Source organism: Xenopus laevis, chromosome 4S (genome assembly GCF_017654675.1).
Source record: "Xenopus laevis strain J_2021 chromosome 4S, Xenopus_laevis_v10.1, whole genome shotgun sequence".
Lineage (NCBI taxonomy): Eukaryota > Metazoa > Chordata > Amphibia > Anura > Pipidae > Xenopus > Xenopus laevis.
The window spans coordinates 121,354,463-121,374,371 of NC_054378.1; the positions used below are offsets into that span (position 1 = coordinate 121,354,463).

At 42.5% G+C, this 19,909-nt stretch overlaps 1 protein-coding gene across 1 annotated transcript in view; it reads left to right on the plus strand.

Annotated features, from left to right (window-relative positions):
- Positions 1–758: 758 nt before the first annotated feature.
- frmd4b.S (FERM domain containing 4B S homeolog) overlaps positions 759–19,909 on the plus strand; it is a 155,499-nt gene continuing 136,348 nt past the window's right edge. The window contains exon 1 of the mRNA XM_018261475.2: positions 759–1,066. The gene's annotated coding sequence lies outside the window, so the exon portion shown is untranslated. The remainder of the gene's footprint in view (positions 1,067–19,909) is intronic.

Consider the following 19,909-nt stretch of genomic DNA (forward strand, 5'->3'; position numbering starts at 1 on the left):
CTGACTCCCCTGCCTAGAATGTAAATCGCTGGCGGGATGGCACTCGGAGCGATTTGTTTTCCGAATGTCGCCCGAAGGCAACTTCGGAAAACGAAGTGTTCCGAGGGCCATCCCGCTGGCGATTTACATTCTAGGCAGGGGAGGCAGTTCGGGCAGATTAGTCGCCCTGAAGAAGAGGAGATTTGTCGCCAGTCAACTAATCTCACCGAATCCGAGCATCTATCTCTGTTTTTAGGGCAGAGACACACGCTGCTATTTCGGGAGATTAGTCGCCCGAAGAAGAAGCGATTTGTCTACTAATCTCCCGAAATAGCAACGTGTCTCTAGCCTAAACGTGTTGCAGCTACAAACACATCCAACTAAATCGCAGGTAATGTCATGATCACAATGGTTCCCCCTTCTTCCGACTATGCAAAATTTTCATGTGATTTTCCAAAGCGGCTGCTGAATTGCACTAGCCCTGGGCAACACAGTTTGCTGCTGTTTTATGGGGGGAGACCAATATCTGCATGAAAGTGGAACACCGCTGCATTATGGGTAAATAAAAAGGGCAATCTGCATTGGTTTTTTGCACTTTGATTCCTAACTGAACCTTTTATTGAGTGATTACCCCAAGCAAGAGCTTCTGCAGCAGCTGCCCCAGACTGACAAACAACAAAGCGCTTTCCTTTTTCTGATTATTGACAGGCGAGCACGTGTTGCTGCTGCAGAGAGGCAATTCTACACCAGACACAACACACTGCTTCCATTTACTATCAGCGTGTGACTGGGAGGAGAGGAGGAGGCGGCTCCCCCTGCGATGTGACAGTCGTCCAGTCCCAGTGTGCGGGTAAAGTGACACACAGCCCAGTCCATGCAGCTGCGGAGGGGAGGAGGAGAAGGGAGCGTGGCTTTGTGTAGCAGCGGAGTCAGGCTGGTGTTGCAGTGAGTGCGCCCAGTTCTCACTCTCTCGCCGCTGCACCTTCAGCCGGTAACACTGAGCTCATGTGGAGCCGCAGAGGCGCCCGGGAAACGGAGCAGCTCATTCTTATTCTGTGCATGAAACGAGCAGCGGAACAACAAAGAGGTACGGCGGCTCAGTGTAGGACACACGGGCTGGTGGCACGGGGAACTTTGCGGGGGGGGGGGATACTCGCACTTGCACTTTGTGTGTAATTTATCTATTCGCTGTTTATCTGTGTGTTTCCCTATTCCTATAGTATATAGTGACAGCCGCTCTCTCTTTCTGCAATTGGCTACAGTTACCAGACTAATCCTCATTGTCTAGAACAGCCTGTGCCCCGGGCTCCCCTCTGCCCTCCTTGGTCTCCCCCAAAGGCTCCACAGTGCAGCCCCAGCCACTGCCTCCTCCAGCCCTGCACTCATCTGCCTCATCACTCAGCGCTGGGATCATCAGCCCCTCGCCGACCCCTTCCACACATTGTACAACCGGATCGATTATGTGATCTGAGCTCCCAGACTGAGATGTGACATGTGGGCTGCTTTGCATTAGGCACTGATGTTTGGATTATTGACAGCAGAGACCTACATTCATCAGTCAGCAGTAAATGTCTGGGATTCTTCTGATCATGCCCCAAAAAAGGTCATTGGTTGAACATAATTGGCTGATATTAAAGCAGAATTTAGTAATACGGGTGTGGATTCTGTTATCAGGAAACCCTCTAGGGTAAGGGATAATGGATCTTTCTGTAATTTGGATCTTCATACCTTAAGTCTACTAGAAAATCATGTAAACACTTAATAAACCCAATAGGCTGGTTTTGCTTCCAATAAGGATTAATTATATCTTAGTTGGGATCAAGTACAAGCTACTGTTTAATTATTACAGAGAAAAAGGATATCATTTTTAAGAATTTAGACTATTTGGATAAAATGGAGTCTATGGGAGATAACACAAAGCTTTAGAGACAGGGCACACAGGCAGATTCGGGGAGACAATCTCCTCTTCTTCAGTTCTTCAGGGCGACTAATCTCCCTGAACTGCCTCCCCGTCGGCTAAAATGTAAATCGACGGCGGGATGGCACTCGCAGCAATTCGTTTTTTCGAAGTCACCCAAAGTTTCCTCGTCAGACGACTTCGGAAAACGAATTGCTCCTAGTGCCATCCCACTGTTGATTTACATTTTACCTGATGGAGAGGCAGTTCAGGGATATTAGTCGTCAATAGCGTAACTAGAGGGGGGCGGGCCCTGGTGCGTGATGCGCAGCCCCCTCCGTACGTCCCGCAGTTTCAGTGGCGCGCGGGCTGCCCTGGCCCGCTCGCACCCCCTGCTCCCCCGGTAGTTCCGCCGCTGTTAGTCGCCCCGAAGAAGAGGAGATTGGTCGCCGGGAAGCCAATCTGCCTATGTGCCCTGTCCCTAAAGCTTTGTGTTATCTCCCATAGACTCCATATTTTCCCAATAGTCTAAATTCTTAAACATGATTTCCTTTTTCTGTGTAATAATACAGTACCTTGTATTTGATCCCAACTAAGATACAATTAATCCTTATTGGAAGCAAAAAACAGCGTATTGGGTTTATTTAATGTTTAAATCATTTTCTAGTAGACTTAAGGTATGAAGATCCAAATTACGCAAAGATCCATTATCCGGAATACCCCAGGTCCCGAGCATTCTGGATAACAGGTCCCATACCTGTATTTGTGTGTGTCTGTATTTAAAGGGGTGGTTCACCTTTAAATGAACTTTTAGTATGTTATAGAATTCTAAGCACCTTTTCCATTGGTCTTCATTATTTATTTGTCATAGTTTTGAATTAGCCTTTTTCTTCTCACCCTTTCCAACTTTCAAATAGGGATCACTGACCCCATATAAAAACAAATGCTCAGTAAGGCTACACTTATTGATATTGCATCTTTTTATAGCTCAATTTTCTATTCATATTCCAGCCTCTTATTCGAATCAGTGCATGGTTGCTAGGGTAATTGGGACCTTAGCAACCAGACTGCTGAAACTGCAAACTGGAGAGCTGCTGAATAAAAAGTTAAATAACTCAAAAACCACGAATAATAAAAAATTCCTATAAGCAGGGGGTGATTCTTATGGATGGGGAGGCTCATTAATGGCAATTGAACTGACCAGTCCCATGTTCAATTCCCCACAACACAATTCCATGTTAAATGCCCACAGATCATGTAAATACCCATAATAACCAGAGAATGTCCCAGTATAAAAGAAGCACCAGTTTTAGCCCCCGACATATGACATGAATATTATAGTGCCAATATAATCCCTAAATAACTTCAGAACAGCATTGTAGTATAAATTCTATGCCAAAACATTTGATCCAGTTCTGTGTTTAATAGCTAATGATTGGCAAATTTCTCCCATCTCGCTTCGCCGGAAAATTTGCGAATTTCCCATGAAATTCGTGGAACAGCGAAAAATTTGTAAAAATAAAAAATTGACGCCTGCTTCAAACTTGGTGCTGGTTAAAGTCAATGGGCGTCCGAATAGTGTTGATGCGCGTCTATTTTGACACGAGCGAATTTTCAGACGCATGTCCAAAATATTTTGACGTGGGTGAATTTTAGCGAGACTTTTCGCTTATTTATTCGCCGGTGGCAAAATGCAGTAATTCGCCGGAGGTGAAACAAGGTAATTTGCTGCAAATTTATTTGCCCATCATGTTTGTTGTCGGAAATGCTTTGTTGTTGGTTTGAGGAGACTTATGTAAATGGAACACAGGTCAGTTTGTAGCTGGCGTTTGCTGCTACCTGAATCTTTTTGCCCTGACAGTTACAGGATCAGTCTACAAGCACAGGCACAACCAGAGGAATTTGGGCAGAATCCAAAAGTACGTATTCATATAGCAGAAATCAATGGATTGACTTTGTGCATGCAGGACACCAGGAAAAAAAATGGCGGGCCCTGACCCTCATGGGCCCCCATCGGCCCAGACCCACTCCCCCTATCAATTGGACCCCAAAACAAAACAATAATGTGTGATGTAAAGGCTTTCATGGAACCTGGTGGGTCCCCAAAGCTCTAGTCCGACCCTGATTTACTCTATAGGCACTCAAGGGCCTGAGCCTATTGTGGCATCTTTAGGGGGATGGCCCTCCAGTGCATATCTGGTTTTCTGTAAAAATAAAAAAAATCTGCTTCTCCATCGCTGCTGGATGTGGGGGGGGGGGGGGGCAGAGGGTACCTTGCGGATATCAATCTAAAGGAAGTGATGTAATGTTCACATGATGTCACTTCCACACATGCGCATGACATCACTATAATACACATGTGCCAATAGGCAGCACTGAGGTCACAATACAGCCCACACTGTCCTCTATCTATTTCTATCTCATGCATCTGCAATATATCTCCACAACTGCAGCACACAAGCATGCAGCAAAAGTGGAGGTATACAGGTATGGGATCCATTATCCAGAAACCCGATATGCAGAAAGTTACGAATTAGAGACAAGCCATCTCTCGTAGACTCCATTTTATCCAAATAATCCAAATTTTTAAAAATGCTCTCCTATTTCTCTGTAATAATAAAACAGTAGCTTGTACTTGATCCCAACTAAGATATAATTAATCCTTATTGGAAGCAAAACCAGCCTGTTGGGTTTATTTAATGTTTATATTATTTTCTAGTAGACTTAAGGTATGAAGATCCAAATTACAGAAAGATCCCAGGTCTGGGGCATTCTGGACAACAGGTCCCATACCTGTATTAAGATACATTGGAGAGGCATCAATTGATTATCAGAGCTTACCTTAAAAATATAATGTATGAGTCTTTGCACTTGCCTTACCTCTGTATATTAATTACAAAGTAGATTCAATCTGTATATATTGATATGCATTGATCAGTTCTGTATTTGATATTGCACTCAGTGTTTGGGTGGTGGTGGTTCGTCTCATAGTAAACGGTTGTGCTTTGCTATAATAGGGATTTATTCTCTATATAGAACCACAGAGGGACTTTATAAAAAGGAGTGTTAAAGTGATAAAACCTTATAAACAGGTGGGACCCTATGACTGAAGGAAGGTTGGGGGGCTATAAGGAACCCAGATCCTCTTGGCACCATCCCTACTGCCTGAATCTTTGCTGTCAGATCTATTTGTTTGTGGGTTCAGTAGGAATGGGGTACGGGTAACTACTTTTTGTAGTGGGTCCCAGGAAGTGAAGTTATGCCATTTCTTTGTTTCATTTCATGTTCTGGATATTATAAGGGTTAATAACCCTTGGGAATAACATTCCGAAGTTGCCCGAAATTGACTTGTGATGTCCAAAAAGCAGCATAACTATTTGGGGGGGCACATGGTGTATGGCTGCGTGTAAAGGGTCCCACAAAAGGACTCAGGAACCCATCAGATAAAAGTGGGGTTGAAAGCTGCAAATCAAATGGGAAGGTAAGTGGAGGGGACCCATTGTAAAATTTGCACCTAGGAATTTGCCATACCTCCACGTTTTTCGCGGGACAGTCCCGATTTTGACAGCTCAACCGGCAGTTCTGGATTGTTACTGAAATGTCCCGACTTTCTCGGGACTAAACAGCCAGAAAAAAATACAAAGTTTCTAACTTAATTGCCATTTGGCAAAGAGCCCAGAATACATGACAGGTGCACTTAGATACATTTGTAACAATTTAAGATAAGCAAAGAAACAACTACAACAATTTAAGATAAGCAGGTCTCTTGGGGGAACTGCGACTTGCAGCTTAAAGGACTATTCACTTTCATTAGCAAAACTTTAATAACACATATAAACCACAGAAAGGTGTTCAAACTTTTATAACCTGCCAAATTTTGTAATATGAACATGGTAATTAGGGGGTGTGGCCACCGAAATGGTCAAAACCGTTTCAATTTTTTTGTCCCTCTTTCTATTTCCAAAATGTTGGGAGGTATGATTAAATATCGAATGACCCCACTTATGTTTTAGTTTTATTTTCCCAATAAAAGAATATGACATTATTTTTAGCCTACAATATCCACCTCCAGTACTATTGGAACTATTTGTCCACGGGTCTAGGCAGAAGGTGTTAAATGGGTTAAATGGACTCTAATGGTTAATTGTTTCTGGGATACAGGTGTTAAAAGCCCCAGACATTATTTCCAGGTTAATAACCCCCATACAATGGCCCGTCCCAGTGTGCCGGTTGCACAAGTGCTTTGTATTCCCTGGCCAGCAGCGAGTAATTACTTATTTATACCCACTGTGTGCGGCCGGAAATCGAGCAATTTCTTCTTTAAAAATCGCTTGTGTAAACAGCATGGACTGAGCGTCAGCCTTACTTATGTTTTATGGCAGAAATTCCCCAGAGTCTTGCTGTTGCTTTTAAACTGACAAAAATATGTTTTTAATTACGTACAGTATTTGACATCAGAGCAATTCCAATCCTTTCCTAACCGCAGGGTTGTCTGTATTTGTGACGAGCAGAACAGAACTTCAATTTTCAAAATGTTTTTGTGTTTTTTAACTTTTTGCCCTTAAGTTGCTATTAAACTGCAGCACTCAGCACCCCACCTAGAACTTGCTATCCCACTATTACTATAGGCACCATCTCTCCCTACTATACCTGCTATCCCACAGTCACACTCCCTTCCCAGAGACTATTATCCCACTGTTACTATAGACACCATCTCTCCCTACTATACCTGCTATCCCACAGTCACACTCCCTTCCCAGAGACTATTATCCACTGTTACTATAGACACCATCTCTCCCTACTATACCTGCTATCCCACAGTCACACTCCCTTCCCAGAGACTATTATCCACTGTTACTATAGACACCATCTCTCCCTACTATACCTGCTATCCCACAGTCACACTCCCTTCCCAGAGACTATTATCCACTGTTACTATAGGCACCATCTCTCCCTACTATACCTGCTATCTCACAGTCAAACTCCCTTCCCAGAGACTATTATCCCACTGTTACTATAGACACCATCTCTCCCTACTATACCTGCTATCCCACAGTCACACTCCCTTCCCAGAGACTATTATCCCACTGTTACTATAGGCACCATCTCTCCCTACTATACCTGCTATCCCACAGTCACACTCCCTTCCCAGAGACTATTATCCACTGTTACTATAGGCACCATCTCTCCCTACTATACCTGCTATCCCACAGTCACACTCCCTTCCCAGAGACTATTATCCACTGTTACTATAGGCACCATCTCTCCCTACTATACCTGCTATCCCACAGTCACACTCCCTTCCCAGAGACTATTATCCCACTGTTACTATAGGCACCATCTCTCCCTACTATACCTGCTATCCCACAGTCACACTCCCTTCCCAGAGACTATTATCCACTGTTACTATAGGCACCATCTCTCCCTACTATACCTGCTATCTCACAGTCACACTCCCTTCCCAGAGACTATTATCCCACTGTTACTATAGACACCATCTCTCCCTACTATACCTGCTATCCCACAGTCACACTCCCTTCCCAGAGACTATTATCCCACTGTTACTATAGACACCATCTCTCCCTACTATACCTGCTATCCCACAGTCACACTCCCTTCCCAGAGACTATTATCCACTGTTACTATAGACACCATCTCTCCCTACTATACCTGCTATCCCACAGTCACACTCCCTTCCCAGAGACTATTATCCCACTGTTACTATAGACACCATCTCTCCCTACTATACCTGCTATCCCACAGTCACACTCCCTTCCCAGAGACTATTATCCACTGTTACTATAGACACCATCTCTCCCTACTATACCTGCTATCCCACAGTCACACTCCCTTCCCAGAGACTATTATCCACTGTTACTATAGACACCATCTCTCCCTACTATACCTGCTATCCCACAGTCACACTCCCTTCCCAGAGACTATTATCCACTGTTACTATAGGCACCATCTCTCCCTACTATACCTGCTATCTCACAGTCAAACTCCCTTCCCAGAGACTATTATCCCACTGTTACTATAGACACCATCTCTCCCTACTATACCTGCTATCCCACAGTCACACTCCCTTCCCAGAGACTATTATCCCACTGTTACTATAGGCACCATCTCTCCCTACTATACCTGCTATCCCACAGTCACACTCCCTTCCCAGAGACTATTATCCACTGTTACTATAGGCACCATCTCTCCCTACTATACCTGCTATCCCACAGTCACACTCCCTTCCCAGAGACTATTATCCACTGTTACTATAGGCACCATCTCTCCCTACTATACCTGCTATCCCACAGTCACACTCCCTTCCCAGAGACTATTATCCACTGTTACTATAGGCACCATCTCTCCCTACTATACCTGCTATCCCACAGTCACACTCCCTTCCCAGAGACTATTATCCCACTGTTACTATAGGCACCATCTCTCCCTACTATACCTGCTATCCCACAGTCACACTCCCTTCCCAGAGACTATTATCCACTGTTACTATAGGCACCATCTCTCCCTACTATACCTGCTATCTCACAGTCACACTCCCTTCCCAGAGACTATTATCCCACTGTTACTATAGACACCATCTCTCCCTACTATACCTGCTATCCCACAGTCACACTCCCTTCCCAGAGACTATTATCCCACTGTTACTATAGACACCATCTCTCCCTACTATACCTGCTATCCCACAGTCACACTCCCTTCCCAGAGACTATTATCCACTGTTACTATAGACACCATCTCTCCCTACTATACCTGCTATCCCACAGTCACACTCCCTTCCCAGAGACTATTATCCCACTGTTACTATAGACACCATCTCTCCCTACTATACCTGCTATCCCACAGTCACACTCCCTTCCCAGAGACTATTATCCCACTGTTACTATAGACACCATCTCTCCCTACTATACCTGCTATCCCACAGTCACACTCCCTTCCCAGAGACTATTATCCACTGTTACTATAGGCACCATCTCTCCCTACTATACCTGCTATCCCACAGTCACACTGCCTTCCCAGAGACTATTATCCACTGTTACTATAGGCACCATCTCTCCCTACTATACCTGCTATCCCACAGTCACACTGCCTTCCCAGAGACTATTATCCACTGTTACTATAGGCACCATCTCTCCCTACTATACCTGCTATCCCACAGTCACACTCCCTTCCCAGAGACTATTATCCACTGTTACTATAGGCACCATCTCTCCCTACTATACCTGCTATCCCACAGTCACACTCCCTTCCCAGAGACTATTATCCCACTGTTACTATAGACACCATCTCTCCCTACTATACCTGCTATCTCACAGTCACACTCCCTTCCCAGAGACTATTATCCACTGTTACTATAGGCACAATCTCTCCCTACTATACCTGCTATCCCACAGTCACACTCCCTTCCCAGAGACTATTATCCACTGTTACTATAGGCACCATCTCTCCCTACTATACCTGCTATCCCACAGTCACACTCCCTTCCCAGAGACTATTATCCACTGTTACTATAGACACCATCTCTCCCTACTATACCTGCTATCCCACAGTCACACTCCCTTCCCAGAGACTATTATCCCACTATTACTATAGGCACCCTCTCTCCCTACTATACCTGCCTAAAACTGGGTAGACTTCCACTATGTTGGAGACCACAACAATTGTCCATTTTTGGAACTACTTTGCTCACATGCCTAAATTCTCCATACAGTAGAGCTGGAGTGCGCATACTTTACTAATGTGAGGACTTTTAATGATGTTGTCCCATTATGATCTACAGCCATAAAAGCATTGTTAGACTTCTGTTCCATGGAAAATATGACTTAAATATCGATTCATGAGAAAATATATATTGCTATATTTAACAAACAGCTCCTTAACATAATAAACATCTGAATGAAAAGAATAAAACAGGAGGGTGATTTAGAAAAGCTGTTTGATGACAGTGTCTTGAGATCTACTGATCACCAGTTAAAGGTTTACTGGTAGATCCCGATCTACCGTTTGGGCACCTCGGATGTAAAATGATCCTCACTTTAACATTAAGTAGAGTTTGCAGAAAGTCATCACCACATTTGGTCAGACTGTAACATGGATAGAAAGTTACAAACTTCCAGGCATAATTCTATGTTCTAAAAGTAACAATCACACAGTACTAATGTCTCGGGAACAGCTATTTTTAATCCTTCTCTACACGGCAGACTCCTGTAGGTGTTGATTAGGCTCAGTGCTGCGTTAAGAACAATGTTCTGGTAGAACAGACAAAGGAAACGTTTCAAATACTTTGCAATTTTGATTTTACTGTAAAATCTAACATTTATTTCTCCTAGCGGTATATTATCCTCTGTCACATTCTCCAATGCCATAATTACATCATGCAACTGAGGAATCTTTTCCCCAAAACTAAGTGAACTCCCATCTAATAATGTGTGGGCCGTCCTGATACCAGTGGGTCAGGCGGGTTCGGGTGACCTCGCACTGCCGGCTTCCGACTTCTAATTTTATAGGCGTGCGCCTGCCTGCCCCACCCCTTTTGTGACATCATTGGTTGGACGAGGCAGTGCGGGTCTATAAAAGGAAGTCGGGAGTAGGGAATTGTTCTCTACCTGAACATCGCTACCCCCATCCAATGTTATTTTATACTTTATATCATGAAAATGTAACTTTGCTATGTAGCAGAAGCCAGCTGATTAACAGACCTGGAGGAGACCAGACTTCTGCTGCTACAATATCAGAACCAGAGAACATAAAAGGCTTATCAGATAACACTTTCAGTAGCCGTTTACAAATAACCTTAACGGTGGTGAACACACTAAGATTCTGGGGAGATTAGTTGTCCAGCGACAAATCTTGTCTATAGGCGATTAAAGGGGACCCGTCACCCAAAATAAACATTCCAAATCCTATTTTATCACATTAGTCAAGCAAAATGAACTTTGATTACACTGTATAAATTATTTGAATCTTGTTTCCTTCAGTCTGGGAATTCATAATTATAGCAAGCAGGAAGCAGCCATTTTGTGGACACTGTTATTAAGACAAGCCTTGTATCATCTCAGAATCTTGTTTGTGCACCAGAATGGGGGACCTGATGTCTATTTCCTTGTCCTGGCTAAACAATTAAACAGTAAAAAGAACGGGGGAATGTGGGGAGAGCAGTGACATGTAGGAAGTGCTGAATGGAAAGTGAAAGTAATTGTCTGCCCCGCCTCTATGCCACTGGCATAGAGGAGGGGCAGACAATATTTGATTGACAGCTGAGATTTTTAAATGAGCTTACAACAGCTATGAATGCTTTAATAAAGAATAGAAATTGGATTTCATGTTTAATTTGAAAAGGACTTTTATTATACAGATTTTTGTGTCTGGATGACAGGTCCACTTTAATCCCCGACGGCTAGTATATAAATCACCGGCAGGATGGCACTTGGATCGTTTTTTTTTCCCGAAATTGCCCGAATTAGTGTGACTTTGGAAAACAAAGCACTCCGAGTGCCATCCTGCCGGCGATTTCGATTCTAGCTGGCAGGAAGGCTTTTCAGGGAGATTAGTCGCCCGAAGAAGAGGCGATTTGTCACTGAGCGACTAATTCTCCCTGAATGTTAACGTGTCACCACCCTAAAAACCAATGGACATTTTTAAAAAAATGTATATTGGTATAAAATCGTTTATAATCAAAAGTTATAAAAACAGTAAAATAACACTGAATTTTTTTACACACATTATAGACACAACGCTAGATGATAATGTCTGTTTCCATCGTGGCTATCAGTAATCCTAGTAATTCTAGTGTTAGAAACATATTAGTGGGCTGCGGCCCCAGTGTTTATAATTGCTGGGAAAATCTGGCCAGCTCCCAAAATGACAGAAACAGCCGAGTTCCTTCCTTCCCGGAAGCGTGACTTTTGGCATGTGTATTTTTTTTTTTTGGAATTGTAACAACAATATTAAAATAGACCCAGAATGTTTCATCCACTGGACTGTAATTCTGGGTCAGTGGTAAGTGCCAGTGCCAAACCATAACTACTAATCCTGGGTATTTTAAACGCTAAAAACAAACACAAGGCTTAAGACTCTGGCACACATGGCAGTTTCATCTTTGGGTGACACTTAGAACACCCCTTAATCACCCGTTTTCCATTAAAAAGCATGGAAAAATCATTGCCTATGGGAACACGGCAGGGGCAGGAGAGCACGGTTTTGGAATACCATAGCAAGTATTTCTGAATGGTACCCACATGACACCCCAAATGTATGTAACAAGGCCACCATCAGTGGGGTACAGGGTTTCCATGGCCGAGGGGGCCCCAATAGATGCAAAAGTGAAATCTGTAGGGTGCGACGGGTACAGAGCTTGATGCTGAATGGGTGGAGTTTGGGCAGATCATGGTTGGGGTTTTGGCATAATAGGGTATAGGTCTCATGGATCAGGGGTGTGATATTTAAATGCACAGAACAATTTGCTATGACCAGAACCTTTATCAGGAATCACGAGGCCCCATACTACTATGTTAGCAAGGCGCTTTCCCCCAGGGAACCCAAATTATTATCTTATTGTTCACCTGAACCCCATGGCATACGCCCCTGCCATTATGTGGAATGGAGCCCACACACACACACATATATATTTAAACCTTTAGCTGCCAGCGGGCTCATGTTACTTTCTGTTTTGCTGTTTTCAAGGTCAAAATAATGTGTCCCGATTATACAGCCAAAATAGTAACAGCCAAATTTCTGTATTAATAGAAATAACTCCCAACAGAACAACAACAAGCGCTTCCTGGCTGTACAAATTAAAAGATCACTGTCATTACCTGTTATATGAAGGGACAACATCCGACAACCAAAGAGCCTTAAATAAACATGACCTGTCTAGCTTGTATGTAAAGGCTAAGAAGAGCTGCAATTAAAGGAAGGGCCCAATCAAAGGCAGTTATTGTAGGTTTCACATAGTAGAGCAAAGAGATAAAAAATGGTAGGGAGGGCAGGAAACGTCTTTACTTTATCTGGGTTAGCCTCTATAGTAGGGAGAGATGGTGCCTATAGTAACAGTGGGATAATAGTATCTGGGAAGGGAGGGTGACTGTGGGATAGCAGGTATAGTAGGGAGAGATGGTGTCTATAGTAACAGTGGGATAATAGTATCTGGGAAGGGAGGGTGACTGTGGGATAGCAGATATAGTAGGGAGAGATGGTGTCTATAGTAACAGTGGGATAATAGTCTCTGGGAAGGGAGTGTGACTGTGGGATAGCAGGTATAGTAGGGAGAGATGGTGCCTATAGTAACAGTGGGATAATAGTATCTGGGAAGGGAGGGTGACTGTGGAATAGCAGGTATAGTAGGGAGAGATGGTGCCTATAGTAACAGTGGGATAATAGTCTCTGGGAAGGGAGTGTGACTGTGGGATAGCAGGTATAGTAGGGAGAGATGGTGCCTATAGTAACAGTGGATAATAGTCTCTGGGAAGGGAGTGTGACTGTGGGATAGCAGGTATAGTAGGGAGAGATGGTGTCTAAAGTAACAGTGGATAATAGTCTCTGGAAGGGAGTGTGACTGTGGGATAGCAGGTATAGTAGGGAGAGATGGTGTCTATAGTAACAGTGGGATAATAGTCTCTGGGAAGGGAGTGTGACTGTGGGATAGCAGGTATAGTAGGGAGAGATGGTGTCTATAGTAACAGTGGGATAATAGTCTCTGGGAAGGGAGTGTGACTGTGGGATAGCAGGTATAGTAGGGAGAGATGGTGCCTATAGTAACAGTGGGATAATAGTCTCTGGGAAGGGAGTGTGACTGTGGGATAGCAGGTATAGTAGGGAGAGATGGTGTCTATAGTAACAGTGGATAATAGTCTCTGGGAAGGGAGTGTGACTGTGGGATAGCAGGTATAGTAGGGAGAGATGGTGCCTATAGTAACAGTGGGATAATAGTCTCTGGGAAGGGAGTGTGACTGTGGGATAGCAGGTATAGTAGGGAGAGATGGTGTCTATAGTAACAGTGGATAATAGTCTCTGGGAAGGGAGTGTGACTGTGGGATAGCAGGTATAGTAGGGAGAGATGGTGCCTATAGTAACAGTGGATAATAGTCTCTGGGAAGGGAGTGTGACTGTGGGATAGCAGGTATAGTAGGGAGAGATGGTGTCTATAGTAACAGTGGGATAATAGTCTCTGGGAAGGGAGTGTGACTGTGGGATAGCAGGTATAGTAGGGAGAGATGGTGCCTATAGTAACAGTGGATAATAGTCTCTGGGAAGGGAGTGTGACTGTGGGATAGCAGGTATAGTAGGGAGAGATGGTGTCTATAGTAACAGTGGGATAATAGTCTCTGGGAAGGGAGTGTGACTGTGGGATAGCAGGTATAGTAGGGAGAGATGGTGTCTATAGTAACAGTGGGATAATAGTCTCTGGGAATGGAGTGTGACTGTGGGATAGCAGCAGGGCCACCATCAGGGGGGCACAGGGGGTACAAGTGTACCTGGCCCGGGCCGATGGCGCACACTACCTCCCTCAGCGCTACATCCAGCTCTATTGGCTATGCCTCCGCGATGCCAACCTACCACTCATTGACTGCACCACCCGGCGTTCACCTGGGAGCCGTCCCTATACCCCAGCCGGCAGTCTCGCCCCTTCCCTCCTTCCAGACCCCATTGTGAGATATAAAAAAAATAAAAACTTAGCATGCGCGCCTGCCTATAGTAATAGTGGGATAAAAGTCTCTGCATTCAACCTATTGCTGTTTTGTGTTACAGATGTGTCCATTTATAAGTGCAGTGGAATATTTCTCTGCTATATAATTAAAGGGTAATAATGATATGTTACCCTTCCGTTTATGTAGTGTCGTGTGTTTATACTGGAAATTATGTGCCTTATACATAGTTCTTGTACCACCAGCAGGAGATAAGGCTGCCCTATAATTCCTTTGCCAATTTTGTGCCACTGTCTTTTTTTATTCTGAAATAATTAAATGGTATTCGTTTTATCATTATACAATCAAGGTTAGAGAGAGAGAACGGTTGGGTACAGGCTTGTGAGTGTGGAAGGCTATTGCAGTTTTAGGCTGCTACAATGTAGGCATATATAATGTACTTTAATTCTGGCCTAACAGCCCGTGTATTCTCCATGTTGCTTTGCAAGCCAAGGATCGTGCTGCCCTATCGCCAAGCTCCTACATGCGGCAAATTTCTCCTTCGTTGAAATGCAGCGTCGATTCAGCAACGATAACTTTAAGTGGCACTTTATTACGTGCCTTCGCCACTGTCACTTTCTCCTGTTTACATGACAGATTGAATCCTTCCAGATGAGCCACTTGATGATAAATGGTGTTTATATACGGCGGCAGCTGTGGCGAGAATGGGATGATTTGAATAATAATGTTATAATTGTCTGTAGCACTGAGGCAGATGTCGCCATTCAAACTCAGAAGCAGGGACTTTCTTTTTTGCTGACCTGTAAAGACGTATTTATGTATTTATGATACGCCGCAATCATTAACAACCCTGCTGGATATCCTTATAACGGTGCTTAGTCATGCCATTCATATTGCGATTAAATATAATGATCATGTACAGGTATGGGACCTGTTATCTAGAATACTAGGGGCCTGGGATATTCTGGATAATGGATCTTTCTGTAGTTTGGATTTTCATACCTTAAGTCTACTAGAAAATCATGTAATCATGTAAGTTTACAGAAAATCATGTAAACATTAAATAAACCCAATAGGCTGGTTTTGCTTCCAATACGGATTAATTATATCTTAGTTGGGGTCAGGTATAAGTGACTGCTTTATTATTACAGAGAAAAGGGAAATCATTTGGATTTTCTGGTTAAAATGGAGTCTATGGCAGACAGACTTTCCGTAATTCGAAGCTTTCTGGATAAGAGGTTTCCGGATAACAGATCCCATACCTGTACTTTAATATAGGAGGATATTAGAGGTCATCTTGTTGTTCCTTGACCTGCAGTGCTGGGCCTTGGGTAGAAGGTGCTCAAGACAAGCACCCTTCCAAACACGTAAAAGTACAGTTATGGGACCTGTTATCTAGAATTCTCGGGAACTGGGGTTTTCCAGATAAAGGATCTTTCCATAATTTCATTAATTTTCATTTCATACCTTACGTCTACTACATACCTCCCAACTGTCTCGTTTTCAGTGGGACAGTCCTGCTTTTGACAGCTCAACCCGCAGTCCCTCGTTTGTACTGGAAAGTCCCTATTTTTCTCTGCACTGAACAGCCAGAAAAAGAAATAATGTTTCTAACTTAATTGGCTTTTGGCAGAGAGCCCATAACAGCCACAGCTGCAGATAAGATACTTTTGTAACATTTTCGAGATAAGCAAATAAGTAATTGTAACAATATAAGATAAGCAGGTCCCTTGGGAAAAGTTAGACTCACAGCTTAAAGGGCAATTCACCTTCATTAGCAAAACTGTAATAACTGAAAAAAAAACCACAGAAATATGTCCAGACGTTCATAACCTGCCAAATTTTGTAAACTGAACATGGTAATTAAGGGTTGTGGACATAAAAATGGGTGTGGTCAAAATAAATCGCCAAAAAGGATTAATTATATCTTAGTTGGGATCAAGTACAAGCTACTGTTTTATTATTACAGAGAAAAAGGAAATCAAAAAAGTTTTTATAATTGGGTCCATGGGAGACATTCCGTCATTTTGAGCTTTCTGGATAATGGGTTTCCGGATAACAGATCCCATACCTGTAGTAGGGAGAAATGGTACCGATAGTACCGGAATAGTAGCCTCTTAGTGGGTCCATCAAGTTCAACAAACCCCAGTGCGCATATATATATATTTACTGTATATTTATATACTGTATATATATATATATATATATTTAAATGGAGGATCAGCATTCACTGTTGTTTCTGAATATATTTTCTTTTATTTCATACAAGTTTACATCTTATCCTTTGTGTGTATATAGATAGATAGATAGATAGATAGATAGATAGATAAAGAGACAGACAGATAGATAGATGGATAGATATGAATGACACAATTGGTTTATATTGCTGAGAGAGTGCTGTGCTGGATGTAACATAATCGGTATTTGCGCCCGGGCAAAGGACAGATGAATTTCCAGTTGGCACGACAGGGAGACGAGGCACATGGCTGATTGACTGCACTTCAGTTCACTTCTTGTTATGGAGAACAAATGACATGTGTAAGTAGGTCAGTAGCTCTGAAGCCGGAATCGCGTGCCTCAGTTGCCATGGCTTGTGTCTCCGAGTCATTGTGACACCACCGAAAATCTCAGCGTTTCATAGGGTCAGTCCTGATCTTTTATAGCCACTCTCACTTCTATCCCACTCCCTGCCCCCTCCCAGTAGGATAACACCTTTAAAGGGATACTGTCATGGGGAAAAATTGTTTTTTTTAAAAATGAATCAGTTAATAGTAATGCTCCAGCAGAATTCTGCACTGAAATCCATTTCTCAAAAGAGCAAACTGATTTTTTTATATTCAATTTTGAAATCTGACATGGCGCTAGACATTTTGTCAATTTCCCAGCTGCCCCATGTCATATGACTTGTGCCTGCACTTTAGGAGAGAAATGCTTTCTGGCAGGCTGCTGTTTTTCCTTCTCAATGTAACTGAATGTGTCTCAGTGGGACATGGGTTTTTACTATTAAGTGCTGTTCTTAGGTCTACCAGGCAGCTGTTATCTTGTGTTAGGGAGCTGCTATCTGGTTACCTTCCCATTGTTCTTTTGTTTGGCTGCTGGGGTGGGGGCAAAGGGAGGGGGGTGATATCACTCCAACTTGCAGTACAGCAGTAAAGAGTGATTGAAGTTTATCAGAGCACAAGTCACATGACCAGGGGCAGCTGGGAAATTGACAAAATGTCTAGCCCCATGTCAGATTTCAAAATTGAATAAAAAAAAAATCTGTTTGCTCTTTTGTGAAATGGATTTCAGCGCAAAATTCTGCTGGAGCAGCACTATTAACTGATTTATTTTGAAAAAAATGTTTTTTCCCATGACAGTATCCCTTTAAGAGGGATATAAATGAGCTTGAGAGAGTGCAGAGACTAAGTGCAACTAAATTGGTTAGAGGGACGGAAGACTTAAATTATGAGGGTAGACTGTCAAGGTTGGGGTTGTTTTCTCTGGAAAAAATGAGCTTGATTGGACATGATTGACCCATCCACTTTTAGTCTTGCTTTGGACCTCACCCACTCCAAGTCTGGCTATTACTCAGAAGTGTTATGGATTAAGTGGTTATAATGGCAACAATAATTCACCGGCACACAGGTAATGCAAGCAGATTATACCTTGCTAAGTGTTTATTGCAGCATGCAACGTTTCGGGGTTGCCCCCTTTATCAAGCATAAAAATACAGACTGCACAAAACAATTTATAGGTTAAACACATCACATGATCAAATGAGTGGGCGTGTGCAAAAATGGAAATAGTTAACACCAATAGTAAGAAACACGAAAGAAAAAGTATATATTTATATTTGTACTTGTGCAGAAGCCGATACCAGCGGAGAAAATTAATCCGTAGAAAAGTGTCCATTAGTAGCTACTCCTTCCTGAAAAAAATGAAACAATTCGACACAGTACTTAATGTTAAAAGTGTATCAAAAAGTATCAAAAGAGTAAAAAAAAGTATCAAATTGTCCCAATACAATTTGATACTTTTTTTTACTCTTTTGATACATTGTGATACCTTTTTGATACTCTTTTTGATACACTTTTAACATTAAGTGCTGTGTCGAATTGTTTCATTTTTTCAGGAAGGAGTAGCTACTAATGGACACTTTTCTACGAAATCTGTTTTGCACTAAGGATTAATTTTTTCCGCTGGTATCGGCTTCTGCACAAGTCCAAATATAAATATATACTTTTTCTTTCGTGTTTCTTACTATTGGTGTTAACTATTTCCATTTTTGCACACGCCCACTCATTTGATCATGTGATGTGTTTAACCTATAAATTGTTTTGTGCAGTCTGTATTTTTATGCTTGATAAAGGGGGCAACCCTGAAACATTGCATGCTGCAATAAACACTTAGCAAGGTATAAACTGCTTGCATTACCTGTGTGCCGGTGAATTCTTGTTGCCATTGGATCGTGAGGTTGCCGTTTCCTCATTTTGCTGTGCACCAGGGATCTCTATTGTTTGGGAGGGCCAGGGTGTGCGAGTACTCACTGGATCGTTCTACTATTAAGTGGTTATAACCCAGACATGTTGGTGCATAATCTTAATCATCATCACAGTGCATAAAATATACTATGCTGAACAACTGGAACTCATTTAAAAACATTGGGCTAATTTGCACAAAAAGCTCCATCACTGATTGGTTGCTCTAGGTTACTGCCTAAGTGCAAATCTAACCAGTGTTTATAAATCAGTTACAAGCCTTTTACTGGATGGGTCACCAGTGGTTAAAAATAGTATTTTCTGATTTCTACTCTAAGGAGCAAATGGTTTTCATAGTACTGCCCTTATAAGTGTTACCTTTCATTTTCTTGCTGGTTGTGAAAAAGAAAAAGTTTAAAAAATAACACCCAGTCTTGCTGTGAAACATTCTGATGAGATTTACATGATTTCTCTTAGCAAATCTGAGGTGCTAATGCCATGGAAAGAAGCGACGTGTAAACACTGCACTTGAAATCACTTTCTCATGTGTTCGAGTTCTATTTCTTTATACAGACATTTGGTTTGCAGTGCGGGCCTTAGAGTTAAGAAAAGAAGAAAAAAAAATAGAATAGAAGTGTTACTAGAATAGACCTGATATGTTTACAATTACAAATACATTTAAAATACACTTCTTTTAACTACTGTATTTGCTTAGAATTTTTTTTTTACTATACAAAACTGATTTTTTTATTATTTGGGTGCAGTTCCCCTTTAATCTGCTGGACAGCAGTGCTGATTGATTTTCACTATGTAGTAGAACCTTCCACAATGATGAGCTGTTGGAGGCAAAACCTCTGAAGGTGACGTCCCACCCTCTCCGTATTTGTGCTCCCACAGGCAGAGGTTCAGGGTAG